The sequence below is a fragment of the Melanerpes formicivorus genome, unplaced genomic scaffold (assembly GCF_026170545.1).
Source record: "Melanerpes formicivorus ecotype bairdi unplaced genomic scaffold, bMelFor1.0.p_v2 SCAF_1, whole genome shotgun sequence".
Taxonomy (NCBI): Eukaryota; Metazoa; Chordata; class Aves; order Piciformes; family Picidae; genus Melanerpes; species Melanerpes formicivorus.
In genome coordinates this window covers 33732345-33742240 of record NW_027142353.1, presented here as the reverse complement: position 1 = coordinate 33742240, position 9896 = coordinate 33732345, and positions in this window count along the sequence as shown.

Genomic DNA, 9896 nt, shown 5'->3' with positions numbered 1-9896 from the left:
ATGTCCCTGCTTACTTGCAGGGGGGTTGGACTGGATAAGCTTTGGAGGTCCTTTCCAGCCCAGGGAGGTGGTGGAGTCACTGTCCCTAGAGGTGTTCAAGAGGGGATTGGACGTGGCACTTGGTGCCATGGTCTAGTCACGAGGTCTGTGGTGACAGGTTGGACTCGATGATCTTTGAGGTCTCTTCCAACCTTGGTGATACTGTGGTGATACTGTGATTCAAAAACCAATGATAATTCCCTTGTCAGAAGTGAAGGACATCTCTGGTCTCGCTAAGTGGTGTATGTGTCAGGAACAGGGAAATGCTGATGGAATTGACCAGCCTTGCCTTCACCTGCATTGCATTTCTGGTGTAATAGGAATGAGCTGTTTGCACCCTCAGGCAAATACATGCCCTTGTGTCCTTGCCCATGGAGTGGAAATAAGAGCACAGAATCATTTTAGTTGCAAAAGATCTTTAAGATTATGCAGTCCAGCACCACCATGACCATTAAATCATGTGCCAAAGTACTACACCTCCATGTATTTTGAAAGCCTCCAGGTATGGTGACTCTACCACCTCCCAGTGTGCAGCTAGACAGGTGCATGTCTGCTCTCACTGACCTCATGAGGAAAAGATGCTGACCTCTGTGGTCATCTCTTGGCTGCTAGCAGCTGGGAATTTCCCATACCATCTCTAGAAGCTATCCCTGCAGGGAAGCTGGGCCCAGGCGTGGTTTTAGTGTGAAGTTACCCAGCACAATGTTATCCCGTGTCTCTGCCAGAAGACAAGAATTTCAGGACATATTGCACCATCCCTGTTTTATGGATTACCAGAGAACTGCATTTTCTTTGCTATCATCTCAAAAATATGTGCTTGCCCCACCCGAGCAGGAAGACTTGAGTTGCTTCCCTGGAAGGTGAAGCTCTGCAGAAGTGTGGAGGAACCAGACTGTTGAATCAGCCCTTTTGGGATGGAGCCAAACCAAGCCAAGCAAGTAGTCTCACAAAATTTACAGATCTGTTTCCAGTCCAGATCCTACTTCTATCAATGGTCAAGACTGCTTTTACTGGAGGAAGATGTGTGAGACGATGCTCAGTTTATTTGGTACATGGGGAGCTGAACACATCTTCATAGAATCATAGAATTATTAGGGTTGGAAGGGACCTCAAGGATCATCTAATTCCAACCCCCCTGCAATGTTGGACAGTACTACACATAGTAACATTTGTTTTGAGACCAGTCAGCATAATGCTCTGTCCAGAAAAGTCCTGGATCCTGCCTCATTCAGGGTGCAGAAGTGCAGATGTTTTTAACAGCTGCAGTGCTTTGCAGCTTTTAAAGCCAGCATCTGTCTTTTAAATCACAGAATCAACCAGGTTGGAAGAGACCTTCAAGGTCATCAAGTCCAACCAATCACCCAACACCATATAATCAACTAAACCATGGCACTAAGTGCCTCATCCAGGCTTTTCTTAAACACCTCTAGAGACATCGACCCCATCACCTCCCTGGGCAGCCCATTCCAATGGCCAATCTCTCTTTCTGGAAAGAACGTCTTTCTAATCAAGCCTAAACTTCCCCTGGCACAGCTTGAGACTGTGTCCTCTTGTTCTGGTGCTGGTTGCCTGGGAGAAGAGACAAACCCCCACCTGTCTACAACCTAGAGAGCCTCCTCTTCTCCACGTTAAACACCTCCAGCTTCCTCAGCCTCTCCTCACAAGGCTGTGCTCCAGACCCTTCCCCAGCCTTGTGCTCCAGACCCCTCCCCAGCTTTGTTGCCTTTTTATGGACACATTCCAGCATCTCAACATCTTTCTTCAACTGAGGAGCCCGGAACTGGACACAGTACTCAAGGTGTGACCTAACCAATGCTGAATACAGCAGCAGAATGACTTCCCTGCTCCTGCTGGCCGCACTGTTCCTGATACTGGCCAACTTCTGAATCGCTTCATGGTCTGGTTAGCAAAGCTAACAGGGAGGAGCTGTCTTTTTGCTTCAAATGCATTTTCAGTGCCTGACCGAGACACTGGAAGATACTCACAAGGTGAGTACTTCTCACTCAAAGATGCTGCCACTCAAAGATGCTGGCAGAGAAGTGGCTTCACTTTCAAGGAAGTTTCCCTTGTGCTCTCTTGTCCCTGTTTCATAGTTGCAGAAACTGAGTGATTAAGAGACTCAGACCTGTTCCATTTAACAAGCTCAGTTTTAACTCAAGAGTACACATGTCATCAGATCTCTTATAAACAGATCACTTGATCACTTCTTGCTGGTAGAGGTTTCTCCTTAGGAAGTTTTGGTTATAAAATCATGTTGGTTGGAAAAGATTTTGAAGATCATCAAGTCTAACCATTAACCTAACACAGACAAACCCACCACTAAACCACATCCCTCAGTACCGCCCCTTCCCCTGTCCCTTCCATCACACTTCAGCACCACACATACATGACTTTTAAATTAATCCAGGGAGGGTGACTACACCACATCCCTTGGCAGTCTGCTCCAGGGCTTGACAGCCCTTTCTGTGTAGAGTTTTTGCCTGATACCCAACCTAATCTTCAACATGGCATAAGTTGAGGCTGTTTCCTCTTCTCAGGACACTGCTTCTAGACAGGAACCATATTTTCCTGAGTTTGGTGTTTGAGTCCTTTTAAGGTGCCCTCAAGAATGTGGATGTGCTTCATAGAATCTTAGAATTGTCAGGGTTGGAAGGGACCTCAAGGATCATCTGGTTCCAGCCTCCCTGCCATGGACAGGGACTCCTCACACCAGACCAGGTTGCTCAGAGCCACATCCAGCCTGGCCTTAAAAACCTCCATGGATGAGGCTTCCACCACCTCCCTGGGCAACCACTTCCAGTGTCTCACCACCCTCATGGTGAAGAATTTCTTCCTAACATCCAATCTGAACTTACCCATATCTATTTTTGCTCCATGCATCACTCAAGTGATGCTCATAATCTGTCTCAGCATCAGTTTGGAACAACTCTGTAACCCAGCCACTCAAAGCAAAACAAAGCCTGGCACCAAGTAATTGAGGTGATGTTTCTTGAGGGTCTTAATGTTTATCCATTTGGATCCCAGGACCAAGGCTATAATGAGAGACCAAACCATGCCTCAGTATGCTCTGTCACTGGCAGTGTGGACTTGAAAGACATGGCACTTTGGGACAAGAGTCATAAAATCATTAAGGTTGGAAAAGGCCTCAGATCATCAGCCCAACACCACCATGCCCACTAAACCATGTCCCAGAGTTCTTTGAACACTTCTGGACATGGACTCCACCACCTCCCTGGGCAGCCTGTTCCAAAGCCTGACCACTCTTTTAGTAAAAAAAGCCCAACTCTCCTAATACTCAATCTGAACCTCCCCTGGTGTAACTTGAGGCCATTTCCTCTTATCCTTCCACTTTTAACCTGGGAGAAGAGACCAACACCTCCTTTCAGGTAGTTGTAGAAATCAATAAGGTGTCCCTTCAGCCTTCTCTACCATCAAAATCACAGAATGTTAGGGGCTGGAAGGGTCCTCAAGAGATCATCCAGTCCAACCCCCCTGCCAGAGCAGGATCACCTAGAGCAGATCACACAGGAATACATCCGCATGGGTCTTGAATATCTCCCAAGAGGGAGACTCCACAACCACCCTGGGCAGCCTGTTCCAGTCTTCTGTCACCCTCACCGTGAAAAAAATCTTCCTCCTGTTTCTATGGAACTTCCTATGCCTCAGCTTCCACCCAGTGCCCCTTGTCCTAGGATTGGGCATCACCCAGCAGAGCCTGGCTCCATTCTCTTGTCACTCACCCTGCACATCTTTATCAACATGAATGAGGTCACCCCTCAGGCTCCTCCTCTCCAAGCTAAAGAGCCTCAGCTCCCTCAGTCTTTCCTCATAAGGAAGATGTTCTACTCCATCATTTTCATGGCTCTGTGCTGGACTCTCTCAAGCAGTTCCCTGAGGCCCTTCTTGAACTGAGGGGCCCAGAACTGGATGCAACATTCCAGACGTGGCCTCACCAGGTCAGAGTAGAGAGAGAAGAACCTCTCTCAACCTACTGACCACAGCCCTTCTACTACACCCCTAGGATACCATTGGCTTTCTTGGCTGCAAGAGCACTTTGCTGGCTCATGGTCAACCTTCCATCCACTTCCCCTTCACTTCTCTCCATCAGGTGAGTCCCCAGCCTATCCTGGTACATGGGATACTGAAGCCCTGACTATTTAAAGTTCACATTCATTTAAAACACACACCCCAGGGAGACAGAAATACCAAGGGCTGTGAGGAATGGAAGCTGAGCTCAGATTCTTCTGTGTCTGGACACATGGTGACTTGGATGCTTGCCATGGGTGGCTTGGCCCACAGCAGCCATTTCTGGACTGTCAGTGGCAGGGAAAGCAGGGTCCCACACATGGTGACAACCCCCCTGCCATTACAGGCCAGCCCTTCAGTTTATTTGTGGGTTGTTATCACACTATTTATAGCTGGCACGGATTTCTAACCCTGCAGATCTGCTCATGCATGGCAGGCATCACCACTTCCAGAGTCCTTGGTGAGCCAGGGATGCTTGAAGTGTGACATCTACAAGGACAAAAGAAGAGAAGGTCTGACACAGAAAAGAGATAGAGAGGGCAGGCAGAGCAGAAGATACCTCGGGATTATCACTGGGAGTATTATTCTCTGCATGATTCCTGCCTCATGGGGTTTACAGTCTGCTTGTTTGTGACAGGAAGCACAGATCACAGAATGGTAGAGGTTTGAAGGGACCTCTGGAGTTCACCTAGTCCAAACTCTCTGCTAAAGCAGGGTCACCTGGAGAGAGCAAGGTGCACAGGATTGGGTCCAAGTGGGTTTTGAAAATTCATAGAGAAAGAGACTCCACAACTTCTCTGGGCAGCCTGTCCCAGTGCTCTGTCACCCTCAGGGCAAAGATTTGCTGTATGTTCAAATGGAAATGCCTGTCTCTCAGTTTTTGCCCATTGTCCCTTGTCCTGTCACTGGGCACTGAAAAGAGTCTGATGCTGCTTAGCTATTGATCAACCTTGAGAACCCTTCTCAGACTGCTCTTCTCTGGGCTAAACAGCCCCATGTGTCTCAGCCTTTCCCCCTCACAGAGATGCTCCAGGCCCCTCAGCATCTTTGTTGCTTCTGCTGGACTCTCTTGAACTGGGGAGCCCAGATCTGAACCCAGTACTCCAGATCTGGCCCCACTAGGGCCACAGGAGGTTCTCCCTTTAACCTGCTGGTCGTACTCTGCTTGATTGTACCCTGTAAGACCATTAGCCCCTTGGCCACCAGGGCACATTGGTCAGCTCATGGTGAACTTGTTTTCTGCTGGCAGCCCCAGGTCCTTCTCTACAGAGCTGCTTTCCAACAGGTCAGCCCCTAGCCTGTACTGGTGCAGGGGGGTGTTCCTCTCTAAATGCAGGACTCTACACTTGCCCTTGTTGAACTCTGTGAGGTTTCCTTGGATGACCCCCAGGGCCTTTTCTTTATTCCACTATTCTTCAGTCTCGTGGCTTCTTATTTTATGCTGTACTTCTTGTCTCTCTAATTCTGCAGCTTTTGGAGTTTTGGTCCCATGGAAGAACCCTCCCTTGGTCACAGGTGTAGAAAACAGAGTCACCTTTTCATTCCAGATACAGCTGATCTTTCTGCAGCACTGGGCTATTTGGTAGGACTTGCTGTCCCAAGCATGCTCTCCATGTCCCACGCTGAGCAGCTGCACCCCAGGCACCAAGTGAAGGCCTGGCCATCAGCATCTGTCACTGCTGGCTGCTGTCCCAATTTCTCCCTCCTTCTTATAGCACAGCAGCTGTGAAGTGCATTGCTCAGAAATGTCTATAATTAGGGTCCAGCACTGCCTTCTGATGAATAAACCTTTATTAGAATAAACCAAACCAGGTTGGAAGAGACCTTCAAGATCATCGTGTCCAACCCATCAACCAATCCAACCCACCCAAACAGCTAACCCATGGCACCAAGCACCCCATCAAGTCTCCTTCTGAACACCTTCAATGACGGCGACTCCACCACCTCCCCGGGCAACCCATTCCATAGCGCAATCACTCTTTCTGTATAGAACTTCTTCCTAACATCCAACCTGAACCTCCCCTGGCGCAGCTTGAGACTATGTCCTCTTGTTCTGGTACTGGGTGCCTGGGAGAAGAGACCATCATCAGCCTGTCTACAACCTCCCTTCAGGTAGTTGTAGAGAGTGATAAGGTCACCCCTAAGTCTCCTCTTCTCCAGGCTAAGCAGCCCCAGCTCCCTCAGCCTCTCCTCATAGGGCTTGTGTTCCAAACCCCTCACCAACTTTGTTGCTCTTCTCTGGACTCGTTCCAGCAAGTCAACATCCTTCCTAAACTGAGGGGCCCAGAACTGGACACAGTACTCGAGGTGTGGCCTAACCAGTGCAGTGTACAGGGGCAGAATGACCTCCCTGCTCCTGCTGGCCACACTGTTCTTGATGCAGGCCAGCATGCCATTGGCCCTCTTGGCTGCCTGGGCACACTGCAGGCTCATGTTAAGCCTACCATCAACCAGCACCCCCAGATCCCTCTCTGCCTGGCTGCTCTCTAGCCACTCTGACCCCAGCCTGTAGCACTGCATGGGGTTGTTGTGGCCAATGTGCAGAACCCGGCATTTGGATGTGTTAAATCTCATGCCGTTGGATTCTGCCCATCTGTCCAGCCTGTCCAGGTCTCTCTGCAGAGCCTCTCTACCCTCCAGCAGATCAACTCTTGCCCCCAGCTTGGTGTCGTCAGCAAATTTACTGATGATGGACTCAATGCCCTCATCCAGATCATCAATAAAGATGTTAAAGAGCACAGGGCCCAGCACTGATCCTTGGGGCGCACCACTAGTGACTGGTTGCCAGCTGGATGTGGCACCATTCACCACCACTCTCTGGGCTCGGCCCTCCAGCCAGTTCCTAACCCATCGCAGTGTGCTCCCGTCCAAGCCATGGGCTGACAGCTTGGCCAGCAGTTTGCTATGGGGGACGGTGTCAAAGGCCTTGCTGAGGTCCAGGTAGACTACATCAACAGGCCTCCCCACATCCACCAGGCGGGTCACCTGATCATAGAAGGAGATCAGGTTGGTCAGGCAGGACCTGCCCTTCCTAAATCCATGCTGGCTAGGCCTGATCCCTTGGCCATCCTGTAAGTGTTGTGTTATTGAACTCAGGATGACCTGTTCCATGATCTTGCCTGGCACTGAGGTCAGGCTGACAGGCCTGTAATTCCCTGGCTCATCCAACCGGCCCTTCTTATGGATGGGCACCACGTTGGCCAGCTTCCAGTCCTCTGGGACCTCGCCAGTGAGCCAGGACTGCTGGAAAATTATGGAGAGTGGCTTGGCCAGCTCATCTGCCAGCTCTCTCAGCACCCTAGGATGAATCCCATCTGGTCCCATGGACTTGTGGGGATCCAAGCTGCTAAGGAGAGTTCCAACTACCGCCTCATGGAACATAGGGAAACTGTGCAGCTCCCTGGCTCCTTCTGCTAGCTCTGCAGACCAGCTGTCAGGAAGACGTTCTGCCCTTCTAGTAAAAATTGAGGCAAAGAAGGTGTTAAGTATCTCTGCCTTTTCCTTATCCTTGGTTACAATGTTCCCCTCCGTATCCACCAAGGAGTGGAGGTTTTCCTTCCCCTTCCTCTTACTATTAATGTATTTATAGAAGGACTTTTTGTTGTCCTTCACAGTAGAGGCCAGTTTAAGTTCCAAGTGTGCTTTTGCCTCCCTAATTCTCTTCCTACAAGACCTAGCAACATCCTTAAACATTCTGTGGGTTGCCTCCCCTCGCTTCCAAAGGTGATACACCCTCTTTTTTTCCCTCAGTTCCATTAAAAGTTCATGAACCATCCAGGCTGGCCGTCTGCCCCGGCGGCTCATCTTCTGGCACATTGGCACAGCCTGTCCCTGAGCCTTCAACAATTCTTCATTGAAGTAGGTCCAGCTCTCCTGGACCCCTTTGTTTTTAAGGACTTTATCCCAAGGAACCCTCTGAATTAGTTCCTTGAGTAACCCAAAGTCTGCCCTCCGGAAGTCCAGAGTGGAGGTCTTCTTGCCGCCCCTCTTGGCTTGACCAAAAACCGAGAATTCAATTATCTCGTGGTCACTGGACCCCAAACACCCTCCGACCACCACATCGCCCACCAGTCCTTCCCTGTTGGTGAAGAGGAGGTCAAGCATAGCCTTGCCCCTGGTAGGCTCTCGCAGCACCTGGGATAAGAAGCTGTCCTCCATGCATTCTAAAAACCTTCTAGACTGTCTCCTCTCTGCCGTGTTGAGTTCCCAGCAGATGTCAGGCAGGTTGAAGTCACCCACGAGAACAAGGTCCGGAGATCTTGAGACAGCCCTAAGCTGCCTATAGAATGCTTCGTCAACATCTTCCTCCTGGTTGGGTGGTCTATAACAGACTCCAACCAGGGTGTCTGCCCTGCCGGTCTTCCCTCTAACATCTGAACCAAAAAGGCCACTGAACACTGAGCTGGGGCCAGCAAATTAAAGATTCACATCCTGTAGGCTTGTGCTGCTCAGTTTTACTGCTTTGCCCCCATCCTCATTACCACAGAATTGTCAAATCATAGAATCATTTTGGTTGGAGGAGATCATAGAATCATGCATTAAGTTGGAAGTGACCCTCAAATGTCATTTTGTCCAATCCCCCTGCAGTAAGCAGTAACATCTTTAATTAGATCAGTTGGCTCACAGACCCATCTAATTTGACCTTAAATGTGTCCAGGGATGGGGCCTCCGCCACCTCTCTGGGCAACCTCTTCCAGTATTTCACTATCTTCTCCGTAAAGAGCTTCTTCCTGAGGTCCAAACTAACTCTACCCTGCTCTACTTTGAAACCATTGCCTCTTATCCTATCACTACAAGCCCTTCTAAATAGTCCTCTTCAGCCTTCCTCTAGGTCCCCTTCAGATATTGCAATGCTGCCCATTAGGGCTCCTCTGAACAGCCCCGACTCTGAATCACAGAATCACAGAATGGTCTGGGTTGAATGGGACCTCCAAAGGTCATACAGTCCAACCCCCTCTGCAGTCAGCAGGGGCATCCTCAACTAGATCAGGTTGCCCAGAGCCCTAATGAGCCTCACCTTGAATATCTCCATGGATGGGACCTCAACTATCTCCCAACTGCCACAGCCTGTGCTGGTAGGAAAGGTGCTCCAGTCCTCGAACATTTTTGTGGCCTCCTTTGGACCTCCTCAATCAGGTCCCTATCCTTGTGTTGAGGCCTCCAGAGCTGGACACAGTACTCCAGGTGAGGTCTCATCAGAGCAGAGCTGAGTGGAAGAATCACCTCTCTCAGTCTGCTGGCCACTCTTCTTTTGATGCAACCCAGGATGCCATTGGCTTTCTGGCCTGCAAGTGTATGCTGTTGACTCATGTCCAGCTTCTTTTCATCAGTACCCACAAGGCCTTTTCTGCAACCTAAAAAGTCCCTCCCCAGCTTTCTTGTAGCACCCTTCAGATACTGGAAGGCCACAATAATGTCTCCTCAGAGCCTTCTCTTCTCCAGACTGAACAACCCAAACTCCCTCAGTCTGTCTCCATAGCAGAGGAGCTCCAGCACGCTGATCATCCTCATGGCCCTTCTCTGGACACCTTCCAGCATGTCCAGATCTTTCTTGTAATAAGGGCTTCAGAACTGGATGCAGCAGTCCAGGTGGGCTTTCACCAGAATGGAGCAGAGGGAGAGAATTACCTCCCTTACCCTGCTGGCTATGCTTCTCTTGATGCAGCCCAGGATGTGTCAAGTCCAACCATTAATCCAGCACTGCCAGGTTACAGAAACCAATGGAAGGAACCCTGGATCCAAAGGGATCATAGCTGAGCTGTTGTTTCCAGCATGATGTTCCCATATAGCCAAGGGGCTTTAAGTCCTGGAGTTGTGTAAGATCCTTAACG